Below are 12,348 nucleotides of genomic sequence, written 5' to 3'. Positions count from 1 at the left end.
GGCAGTACGAACAAACTAACAAATGAGGGAGGGAGGGACAGAGGAAGGGAAGGAAGAAGGGAGGGAAGGAAGGAAGGAAGGAAGGAAGGAAGGAAGGAAGGAAGGAAGGAAGGAAGGAAGGAAGGAAGGAAGGAAGGCAGGCAGGCAGGCAGGCAGGCAGGCTAATAGTATTCATGAATATTGAATATTGAATAAGATTTATTCCAGTTATGCAAAGTTGGTTCATTTGAATATCAGTCAATGTAATCCACCATAACTACATGCTAAAGAAGCAAAAGCATATGATCATATCAACTGATGCAGAAAAATAATTTCACAAAATCCAACATCCATTTGTGATTCTAAAATAAGTTGCAATGCTAGCAGCTTTATATGCTACCTAAAAGTATGGAAAACAAAATTAAAAATCAATTCTGGTTGAAACACAAAATAGTTTAAGCACTATGGAAAACTGATGGGTAGTTTCTTTAGAAAGTAAACATGCATGTACCATAAAAACTATAAATCACATATCTTAAATAAATGAAATTTTATGTACACATAAAACCTATATTCTCATGCTCACAGCATCTTTATACATAATAACCCCAAACTGGAGACAACACAAAAGTCTTTCAACTGGTGAACTGCTAAACAAATTCTGGTACATCTATACTACAGAATACTACTCAGCAATAAAAAGGAACCAACTATTGATCATGTAACAACTGGGGTGGATCTCAAGTTTATCATGTTTAGTAAAAATGTCAGTCTTTCAACAAAGAAAACATAGATAATAAAAAGTACATGAAAAGATTCTCAAGATCATATATCATTAGGAAGTTGCAGATTAAAACAATAATAAAATACCACTACTATCTGTTAGAATGGCAAAAAATCAAACTATTGACAACACCAAATGTTGAAAAAAGGATGTGGAGCAACAGGAACTCTCACTCATTCTGGTGGGAATGCAAAATGGTACAGCCACTTTGGAAGACAGTGTGACAGATATTTACAAAGCTAAACATAGTCTCACTATGTGATCCAACAATTGTGCTCCATGTTATTTACCCAAATGAGTTGAAAATTTATGTAGACACAAAAGCACACACATGAATATTGATAGCAGCTTTACTCATAATTGCTATAAATTGAAAGTAACAAGGATGTCTATCAACAGATGACTGGATAAACAAATAAAGGAACATCCATACAATGCAACATTATTCAGTGAAAAGAAATGAACCGTAAATGCATACTGCAAAGTAAAATAAGCCAGTCTGAAGAGGCTACATACTTTATGATTCCAATGGCATGACATTCTTGAAAAGGCAATGATATAAAGACTAAAAAGATCAATGATTACCAGGGGTTCAGGGAGGAGAGAGGAAGAGATGAATAGGTGAAATGCAGAGGGTTTTTAGGGAAGTGAAACTATTCTGCATGATAGTATAATGTTGGATACATGACTTATACATTTATCAAAACTCATAGAACTGTAAAACACAAAGAGAGAACCCAAATGAAAATTATGGACTTTAGTTAATAATAATGTATCAATATTTGTTCATCAATTGTAACAAATGTACCACACTAATCTTAGGTATAAATGATAGGGGAAATTGGTGGGGGAGGGGGAAATGGTACATACGAACTCTTTGTACTTTCTGCTCAACTTTTCTGTAAACCTAAAACTTCTCTACAAAATAAAGTCCATTAATTTTTTAAAAGCCAATCCCCAAAAGGTTACATGGTATACATATTTTTATATTTTCAAACTGACAAAACTATAGAGATGGAGAGCAGATTAATGGTTTCTGGGGAAAGAGACAGGTGGAAAATAGTGGGTACTACAATAAAGAGGTAACATGAAGGAGTCTCTTTGCAGTGATTGAACAGTTCTGTACCTTTTTTTTCATGTAATGTCTGAAACATTTATATTAACATATTTCCATAAAAATAACCAAAAAAGTTTACTATTCATGTTTGTTTGTTTTTCTACACTGCAGGTTCTTATTAGTCAACAGTTTTATACACATCAGTGTATACATGTCAACCCCAATCGCCCAATTCAGCAAACCAAAACACCCACCCCACTGTGGTATTCCCCCCCTTGGTGTCCATATGTCTGTTCTCTACATCAACTTCTGCCCTGCAAAATGGTTCATCTGTACCATTTTTCTATGTTCCACATACATGCATTAATATACGATGTTTGGTTTTCTATTTCTGACTTACTTCACTCTGTATGACAGTATCTAGGTCCATCCACGTCTCAACAAATGACTCAATTTCATTCCTTTTTATGGCTGAGTAATATTCCATTGTACATATGTACCACATTTTCTTTATCCATTCATCTGTCAATGGGCATTTATGTTGCTTCTATGACCTACCTATTGTAAATAGTGTTGCAATGAACACTGGGGTGCATGTGTCTTTTTAAACTACGGTTTTCTCTGGATATATGCCCAGTAGTGGGATTGATGGGTCGTATGGTAGTTCTATTTTTAGTTTTTTAAGGAACTTCCATACTGTTCTCCATAGTAGCTGTATCAATTTACATTCCCACCAACAGTGCAAGAGGGTTCCCTTTTCTCCACACCCTCTCCAGCATTTGTTGTTTGTAGATTTTCTGATGATGCCCATTCTAACTGGTGTGAGGTGATACCTCACTGCAGATTTGATTTGCATTTCTCTAATAATTAGTGATGTTGAGCAGCTTTTCATGTGCTTCTTGGCCATCTATATGTCTTTGGAGAAATGCCTATTTAGGTCTTCTGTGCATTTTTGGATTGGGTTGTTTGTTTCTTTAATACTGAGCTACATGAGCTGTTTATATTTTGGAGATTAATCCTTTGTCAGTTGATTCATTTGCAAATACTTTCTCCCATTCTGAGGGTTGTTTTTTGGTATTGTTTCTGGTTTCCTTTGCTATGCAAAAGCTTTGAAGTTTCATTAGGTCTCATTTGTTTATTTTTGTTTTTATTTCCATTACTCTAGGAGGTGGATCAAAAAAGATCTTGCTGTGATTTATGTCAAAGAGCGTTCTTCCTATGTTTCCCTCTAAGAGTTTTATAGTGTCCTATCTTACATTTAGGTCTCGAATCCATTTTGAGTTTCCCTTTGTCTATGGTGTTAGGGAGTGTCCTAATTTCATTATTTTACATGTAGCTGTCCAGTTTTCCCAGCACCACTTATTGAAGAGACTGTCTTTTCTCCATTATATATCCTTGTCTCCTTTGTCATAGATTAGTTGACCATAGGTGCGTGGCTTTACCTCTGGGCTTTCAATCTTGTTCCATTGATCTATGTTTCTATTTTTGTGCCAGTACCATATTGTCTTGATTTCTGTAGCTTTGTAGTACAGTCTGAAGTCAAGGAGTCTGATTCCTCCAGCTCTGTTTTTTTCCCTCAAGACTGCTTTGACTATTTGGAGTCTTTTGTGTCTCCATACAGATTTTAAGATGATTTGTTCTAGTTCCATAAAAAATGCTGTTGGTAATTTGATAGGGATTGCATTGAATCTGTAGATTGCTTTGGGTAGTAGAGTCATTTTCACAATATTGATTCTTCCGATGCAAGAACATGGTATATCTCTCCATCTGTTGGTATCATCTTTAATTTCTTTCATCAGTGTCTTATAGTTTTCTGCATACAGGTCTTTTGTCTCCCTAGGTAGTTTAATTCCTAAGTATTTTATTCTTTATGTTGCAATGATAAATGGGAGTGCTTCCATAATTTCTCTTTCAGATTTTTCATCATTAGTGTATAGGAATGCAGGAGATTTCTGTGCATTAATTTTGTCTCCTACAACTTTACCAAATTCATTGATTAGCTCTAGTAGTTTTCTGGTGGTATTTTTAGGAGTCTCTATGTATAGTACCATGTCATCTGCAAACAGTGACAATTTTACTTCTTCTTTTCCAATTTGGATTCCTTTTATTTCTTTTTCTTCTCTGATTGCTGTGACTAGGACTTCCAAAACTATATTGAATAATAGTGGTGGCAGTGGACATCCTTGTGTTTTTCCTGATCTTAGAGAAAATGCTTTCAGTTTTTCACCATTGAGAATGATGTTTGCTGTGGGTTTGTCATATATGGCCTTTATTATGTTAAAGTAGGTGCCCTCTATGCCAATTTCTGGACAGTTTTTATCATAAATTGTTGTTGAATTTTGTCAAGAGCTTTTTCTGCATCTATTGAGATAATCATATGGCTTTTATTCTTCAGTTTGTTAATATGGTGTATCACATTGATTGATGTGCATATATTGAAGAATCCTTGCATCCCTGGGATAAATCCCACTTGATCATGGTGTATGATCCTTTCAATGGGTTGTTGGATTCTGTTTGCTAGTATTTTGTTGAGGATTTTTGCATCTATATTCATCAGTGATATTGGTCTGTAATTTTCTTTTTTTGTAGTATCTTTGTCTGGTTTTGGTATCAGGATGATGGTGGCCTCATAGGATGAGTCTGGGAGTGTTCCTTGCTCTGAAAATTTTTGGAAGAGTTTCAGAAGGATGGGTGTTAGCTCTTCTCTAAATGTTTGATAGAATTCTCCTGTGAAGCCATCTGGTCCCAGACTTCTGTCTGTTGGAAGATTTTTAATCACAGTTTCAATTTCATTACTTGTGATTGGTCTGTTCATATTTTCTGTTTCTTCCTGGTTCAGTCTTGGAAGGTTATACCTTTCTAAGAATTTGTCCATTTTTTCCAGGTTGTCCATTTTATTGGCATAGAGTTGCTTGTAGTAGTCTCTTAGGATGTTTTGTATTTCTGAGGTGTCTGTTGTAACTTCTCCTTTTTCATTTCTAAGTTTATTGATTTGAGTCCTCTCCCTCTTTTTCTTGATGAGTCTGGCTAATGGTTTATCAATTTTGTTTATCTTCTCAAAGAACCAGCTTTTAGTTGTATTGATCTGTGCTATTGTTTTCTTTGTTTCTATTTCATTTACTTCTGCTCTGATCCTTATGATTTCTTTCCTTCTGCTAACTTAGGGTTTTGTTTGTTCTTCTTTCTCTAGTTCCTTTAGGTGTAAGGTTAGATTGTTTACTTGAGATTTTTCTTGTTTCTTGAGGTAGGCTTGTATAGCTATAAACTTACCTCTTAGAACTGCTTTTGCTACTTCCCATATGTTCCCATATGTTTTGGATCATCATGTTTTCATTGTCATTTGTCTCTATGTATTTTTTTGATTTCTTTAATGATCTCTTGGTTGTTTAGTAACGTACTGTTTAGCCTCCATGTGTTTGCGTTTTTTAAGTTTTTTCCCCTGTAGTTCATTTCTAATCTCATAGTGTTATGGTCAGAAAAGATGCTTGATTTGATTTCAATTTTCTTAAATCTACTGAGGCTTGATTTGTGACCCAAGATGTGATCTATCCTGGAGAATGTTCTATGCGCACTTGAGAAGAAAGTGGAATCTGCTCTTTTTGGATGGGATGTCCTATAGATATCAATTAAATCTACCTGGTCTATTGTGCCATTTAAAGCTTCTGTTTCCTTATTTATTTTCATTTTGGATGATCTGTCCATTGGTGTAAGTGAGGTGTTAAAGTCCCCCACTATTATTGTGTTACTGTCAGTTTCGTCTTTTATAGCTGTTAGCAGCTGCCTTATGTATTGAGGTGCTCCTATGTTGGGTGCATATATATTTATAATTGTTTTATCTTCTTCTTGCATTGATCCCTTGATCATTATGTAGTGTCCTTCCTCGTCTCGTAACATTCTTTATTTCAAAGTCTATTTTATCTGATATGAGAATGGCTACTCCAGCTTTCTTTTGATTTCCATTTGTATGGAATATCTTTTGCCATCCCCTCACTTTGTCTGTATGTGTCCCTAGGTGTGAAGTGGGTCTCTTGTAGAGAGCATATATATGGGTCTTGTTTTTGTATCTTTCAGCAAGCCTGTGTCTTTTGGTTGGAGCATTTAATCCATTCATGTTTAAGGTAATTATCAATATGTATGTTCCTATGACCATTTTCTTAATTGTTTTGGGTTTGTTTTTGTAGGTCTTTTTCTTCTCTTGTGTTTCCCACTTAGAGAAGTTCCTTTAGCATTTGTTGTAGAGCTGGTTTGGTGGTGCTGAATTCCCTTAGCTTTTGCTTGTCTGTAAAGCTTTTGATTCCTCCATTGAATCTGAATGAGATCCTTGACGGGTAGAGTAATTTTGGTTGTAAGTTCTTCCCTTTCATCACTTTAAGTATATAATGTCACTCCCTTCTGGCTTGTAGAGTTTCTTCTGAGATATCAGCTGTTAACCTTATGGGAGTTCCTTTGTATGTTATTTTTCATTTTTCCCTTGCTGCTTTCCATAATTTTTCTTTGTCTTTAATTTTTGCCAATTTGATTACTATGTGTCTCGGTGTGTTTCTCCTTGGGTTTATCCTATATGGGACTCTCTGCACTTCCCGGACTTGGGTGGCTATTTCCTTTCCCATGTTAGGGAAGTTTTCATCTATAATCTCTTCAAATATTTTCTCTGGTCCTTTCTCTCTCTCTTCTCCTTCTGGGACCCCTATAATGTGAATGTTGTTGCATTTAATGTTGTCCCAGAGGTCTCTTAGGCTGTCTTCGTTTGTTTTCATTCTTTTGTCTTTATTCTGTTCCACAGCAGGGAATTCCACCATTCTGTCTTTCAGGTCATTTATCCGTTCTTCTGCCTAAGTTATTCTGCTATTGATTCCTTCAAGTGTAGTTTTCATTTCAGTTATTGTACTGTTCATCTCTGTTTGTTCTTTAATCCTTCTAGGTCTTTGTTAAATATTTCTTGCATCTTCTCAATCTTTGCCTCCATTCTTTTCCCAAGTTCCTGGATCTTCTGCATTATGAGTGTTCTGAATTGTTTTTCTGGAAGGTTGCCTATCTCCACTTCATTTAGTTGTTTGTCTGGGGTTTTATCTTGTTCCTTCATCTGGTAGATAGCCCTCTGCCTTTTCATCTTGTCTATCTTTCTGTGAATGTGGTTTTTGTTCCACAGGCTGCTGGACTGTAATTCTTCTTGCTTCTGCTGTCTTCCCTCTGGTGGATGAGGCTATCTAAGAGGCTTGTGTAAGTTTCCTGATGGCAGGGACTCCAATTCTGTATCTTGATTGTGGTGGTGGTTACACAAGTTTACACATGGGATTAACCTGCATAGAACTACACAAATCCATACACACATGAGTACATATAACATATGCTTATATGATTGCAGTACAATAATGCTAATGAGTCCTGTAGTCTAGCTAATATTGTACTGTAATCATATAAGAAATCCCACTGGTGGAAGCTGTCTAAACATTTCAGAGGGCTCTATATACTATTTTTGCATCTTCCCATGAATTTATTATTATTTAAAATAAAAAGGTTTTTAAAAGATAGCATCAACCAAGACCTTTTCATTTTCACTTAAAATGCCCAGCATGCAAACAAAAAATTTTCACGAATGAGAAGAGCTAAAACTCACAAAGAAAAAATTACTAAAAAAAGTCCCAGATGCAATCCTCATACTGGAAATGCCAGTACAGACTATAAGATAATGACTAACTCTAAGAAAATAGATACAATGGAAAATTTCACACAATACGGAATCTATAAAATGAACAGATATTCTAGAACTGAAAAAAATGTAATGACTGAATTTTAGGATGTAATAACTGTAACTATTTTAGGCTATCAGAATTCAGTAAAGATACATGTAAGATTTCAATGAAATGATTAGCAACCTTAACCTAAATTACTTAACCTAAATATATATATTTAAGTCAAATGGGCTATGAAGCAAACCTAAATTCATATCAAAAGGTTGAAATCAGAATATATTATCTGACCTCTGACAATAGCTTAATTTAGACATTATTAACAAAGAAGATAACTATAACATCACCACAATTTGGAAATTAAGCAGTTCACTTCTAAATAACGCATGGGTCAAAGAAAAAACTCAAAGTAAGTTGGAAAATATTTTGCACTGCATGAAAATAAAAATACATCAAAGAAAACAACTAGGATATAGCAGAGTTATTACCATCAAAAATGTATAGCCTTATATGCATACATTTGAAAAGAAAAAAAAGGATCTAAATCTATAATCTAATTTTCCTTCTGAAATAGTAAAATAAAATCAAATTAAAAGTAGACAGAAGAAAAATCAAATATAAAATCAGAATGTAATAAAATAAAAAATCAATAATAAGGAGGTCCAGCTAAGTCAAAAGTTGGTTGTATTAAAGGTCCAATGAGGAACATACTTCAACATAATAAAGACCACATATGACAACCCCACAGATAACATCATACTCAATGGTAAAATGAAAGGTTTTTCTCTAAGATCAGGAAAAAGACAAGGATGCCCACTCTCACCACTTATATTCAACATAATATGGAAGTCTTAGCTAGAGCAATTAGGCAAGAAAAAAATTTTAAAGCATCAAAATTGGAAAGGAAAAAGTAAAAATGTCATTATCTGCAGATGACATAATATTGTATATAAAAAACATTAAAGACTCCACCAAAAATTTTAGAGCTAAAAAATAAATTCAGTAAAGTGGCAAGATAAAAAATCAATATACAGAAATCTGTTTTGTTTCTATAGTTAATAATGAACTATCAGAAAGAGAAATTCAGAAAACAATACCATTTACAATTTCATCAAAAAGAATAAAATACCCAGGGATAAATGTAACTAAGGATGGGGTGTGGAGAAAAGGGAACACTCCTACACTGTTGGTGGGAATGTAAATTGCTATAGCCACTATGGAGAACAGTATGGAGGTTCCTTAAAAACTAAAAATAGAGTTACCATATGATCCAGCAATCCCACTCCTGGGCATATATATGGGGGAAACCATAATTCAAAAAGATACACACACCCCAATATTCACTGTAGCACTATTTACAATAGCCGGGACATGGAAGCAGACTAAATGTCCAACAACAGAGGAATGGATAAAGAAGATATGGTACATATATACAAGGGAATATTACTCAGCCATTAAAAAGAATGAAATAATGCCATTTGCAGCAACATGGATGGACCTAGAGATTGTCATACTGAGTGAAGTAAGTCAGACAGAGAAAGACAAATATCATATGATATCACTTATATGTGGAATCTAAAAAAAGGGTACAAATGAATTTATCTACAAAACAGAAATAGAGCTACAGATGTAGAAAACAAACTTATGGTTACCAAAAGGTAAGGAGGGGGGAGGGATAAATTGGGAGATTGGGATTCACATATACACCCTACTATACATAAAACAGATAACTAATAAGGACCTACTGTATAGCACAGGGAGCTCTACTCAATACTCTGTAATGGCCTATGTGGGAAAAGAATCTAAAAAAAGACTGCATATATGTATAACTGATTCACTTTGCTGTACACCTGAAACTAACACAACATTGTAAATCAACTATACTCCAATAAAAATTATTTTAAAAAGAATAAAATACCCATGAATAAATTTAACTAAGGGGCTGAAAGACCTACACATTGAAAACTACAAGACATTGATGAAAGAATGTAAAGAAGACACAAATAAATGGACAGATAATCCATGCTCATGGATTAGAATAATATTGTTTAAATGTCCATACTACCCAAAGTAATCTAAAGATTTAACGTAATCTCTATCAAAATTCCAATGGCATTTTCCACAGAAATAGAACAAAAAATCCTAAAATTTACATGGGAACACAAAAGACCCCAAGTAGCCAAAGGAACCTTGAGAAAGAATAAATCTGCAGGTATAATGCTTCCTGATTTCAAACTACGTTACAATGCTACAGTAATCAAAACATTATGGTACTGGCATTAAAAAAGACTCATAGATCAATGGAATGGAATAGAGACCCCAGAAATAAACCTATGCATATACGGTCACTTAATTTATGACAAAGGAGCCAAGAATATATGAGGGGGAGCGACAGTCTCTTCAATAAATGGTGATGGGAAAATTGGGCAGCTACATGCAAAAAGAATGAAACTGGACCATTAGCTACACCATCCACAATAATTAACTAAAAATGGATTAGACTTGAAGGTAAGATGCAAAACAATGAAACTCTTAGGAGACAACATAGGCAGTAAATCCCTGACATCTTTCTCAGCAATGGTTTTTCATATTTGACACCAAAAGCAAAGGCAAAAAAAGCTAAAATAAACAAGAGGGATTACATACATCCAACTAAGTAGCTTCTGCATATCAACAAAAGCAAAGACAACCTACTGAATGGGAGAAAATATTTTCAAATTATATATCAAATAAGGTGTTAATATCCAAAAAATATAAAGAACTCATATAACTCAATAGCAAAAATACAATCTGATTTTAAAATGGGCAGAGAATCTGAATAGACATTTTCCCAAAGACATACAGAAGACCAACAGATACATGAAGGGATGCTCAACATCACTAATCATCAAGGAAATGCAAATAAAAACCACAATGAGATATCACTTTATGTCTCTTAGAATAGCTATTATCAAAAAGACAAGAAATAAAAAGTATTGGTGAGGATGTGGACAAAAGAGAATACTTGAGCACTCCTGGTGGGAATGTAAATTGGTACAGCCACTTTGGAAAACAATTTGGAGGTTCCCTAAAAAATTAAACATAGAACTATCATATGATCCAGTAATTTTACTTCTGGATATTTATCAGAAGAAAACAAAAACACTAACTCAAAAAGACATGTACCTCCATGTTCACTGAAGCATTATTTACAATAGCCAAGACATGGAAACAATCTAAGTGTCCACTGACAGATGAATGGATTAAAAAAATGTAGTGTAGAATCAGCCAAGATGGTGGAGTAGAAAGACCTTGAGCTCGCCTCCTCTCACAAGCACACCAAAACCACAACTATTTTCAGGACAACCACTGATGACAAGACCAGAACCTACCAGAAAAGATCTTCTACAACTAAATACATAAAGAAAGAACCACAATGAGACAGGTAAGAGGGCTGAATTCATGATATAGTCAAGTCCCATACCCCTGGGTGGGTGACCCACAAACTGAGATTCTCCCACAGGAGTAAGAGCTATGAGCCCCACATCAGGCTCTCCAGCCCAGGGGTCTTGCACTGGGAAGATGAGCTCCCAGAACATTTGGCCTTGAAGGCCAGTGGGGCTTAATATCAAGAGCCCCATAGTACTAGGGGAAATAGAGATTTTAGTATTAAAGGTTGCACACAAAAACACACACTCTGGGACTTAGGGAAAAGCTGTAATTTGATAGGATCCTAGACCAGACCTACCTGCTGGTCTTGGAGAGTCTCCTGGAGAGGTAAGGGGAAGCTGCAACTCACTCTGGGGACAAAGACACTAGCAGAAGCTTCTTCAGAGCTCATTCTATTGAATTGATGCTGGTGCTGGTGGGCATCGTTGTGGAATTCTCCCCCTAGTTCATTAGTACCACAACTTGCCCCTCCCCAACAGCCTGTAGGCACCAGTGCTGGGATGCCTCAGGCAACTGGGTGGGAACACAGCCCCACTCATAAGCAGAGAGATTGCCTAAATATCTCCTGAGACCACAGCCATCTCTGGACTCAGCCCTGCCCACCAGAGGGTTTAGGACCCAGCTCCACCCACCAGTGAGCAAGCACCAGTCCCAGTGCCCACCAGCAGGCCACCACAAGTTTTGGAACACTGTGGAACCCAAATCCAACTATGTCAGGAATCATCCCTCCCACCCATAGTCTGATACCAACTTTGGGATCCCTGGACCATGCATCCAGATTCTAGGAACCAGTTCTGTCTGGTAGTAGTCCAGGACTAACCCCACGAGTGGACAGGCAACAGCCCTGGAACCTTTTGGACTCTGACTCCACCAAGAAGTGAGCCAGAACTAACCCTGGGGCCCCCTTGGGCCCCCTAGGGTTCTGAAGTCAGCTTCCCAGCTGCCTCATGACCCAGTCCTGCAAACAAGTAGCTGGCAGCCTCCACAAAGCAGTGCCTGGCAACAAACCAGGCCAGGTAACAATCAGGCCTATAATACTGACCACATAGTCAGTCTGCCACAACAGAAGGACCCATGGAGTCCTCATAGGTGGAACCCCTAGAGCATATAGGCTGGATGACAAGAGGTGAATGCACAGCTGGAACACACAGGATGTCTCCTACACAAGGTAACTTCTCCAAGGGGGGAAATGTAACTAACCTACCAGATACATAAGAATACAAACAGCAATTTAGGCAAAATGAGGCAGCAGAGGAACATGTTCCAGGTGAAGGAAAAAGATAAAACCCCAGAAGAACTAAGTGAAGTGGAGATAGGCAATCTACTTGAGAAAGAGTTCAGGGTAGTGACTGTAAAAATGATCAAGTAACTTGGGAGAAAAATGGATGCACAGAGAACTGAGAAGTTTT

The 12,348-nt window shown here is 36.3% G+C and overlaps 1 protein-coding gene and 1 pseudogene across 3 annotated transcripts in view; one reads left to right on the top strand and one right to left on the bottom strand.

Annotated features, from left to right (window-relative positions):
- The window catches only part of GABRA3 (gamma-aminobutyric acid type A receptor subunit alpha3), a 252,191-nt gene that overhangs the window by 196,889 nt on the left and 42,954 nt on the right, over window positions 1-12,348 (bottom strand). The window lies entirely within an intron of this gene.
- LOC131748841 (paraneoplastic antigen Ma6F-like) overlaps window positions 12,180-12,348 on the top strand; it is a 53,776-nt pseudogene continuing 53,607 nt past the window's right edge.

This window comes from Kogia breviceps, chromosome X (assembly GCF_026419965.1).
Source record: "Kogia breviceps isolate mKogBre1 chromosome X, mKogBre1 haplotype 1, whole genome shotgun sequence".
Taxonomy (NCBI): Eukaryota; Metazoa; Chordata; class Mammalia; order Artiodactyla; family Physeteridae; genus Kogia; species Kogia breviceps.
The sequence above is the reverse complement of the archived record's forward strand: the minus strand, read 5'-3'. Positions and strand labels throughout refer to the sequence as shown.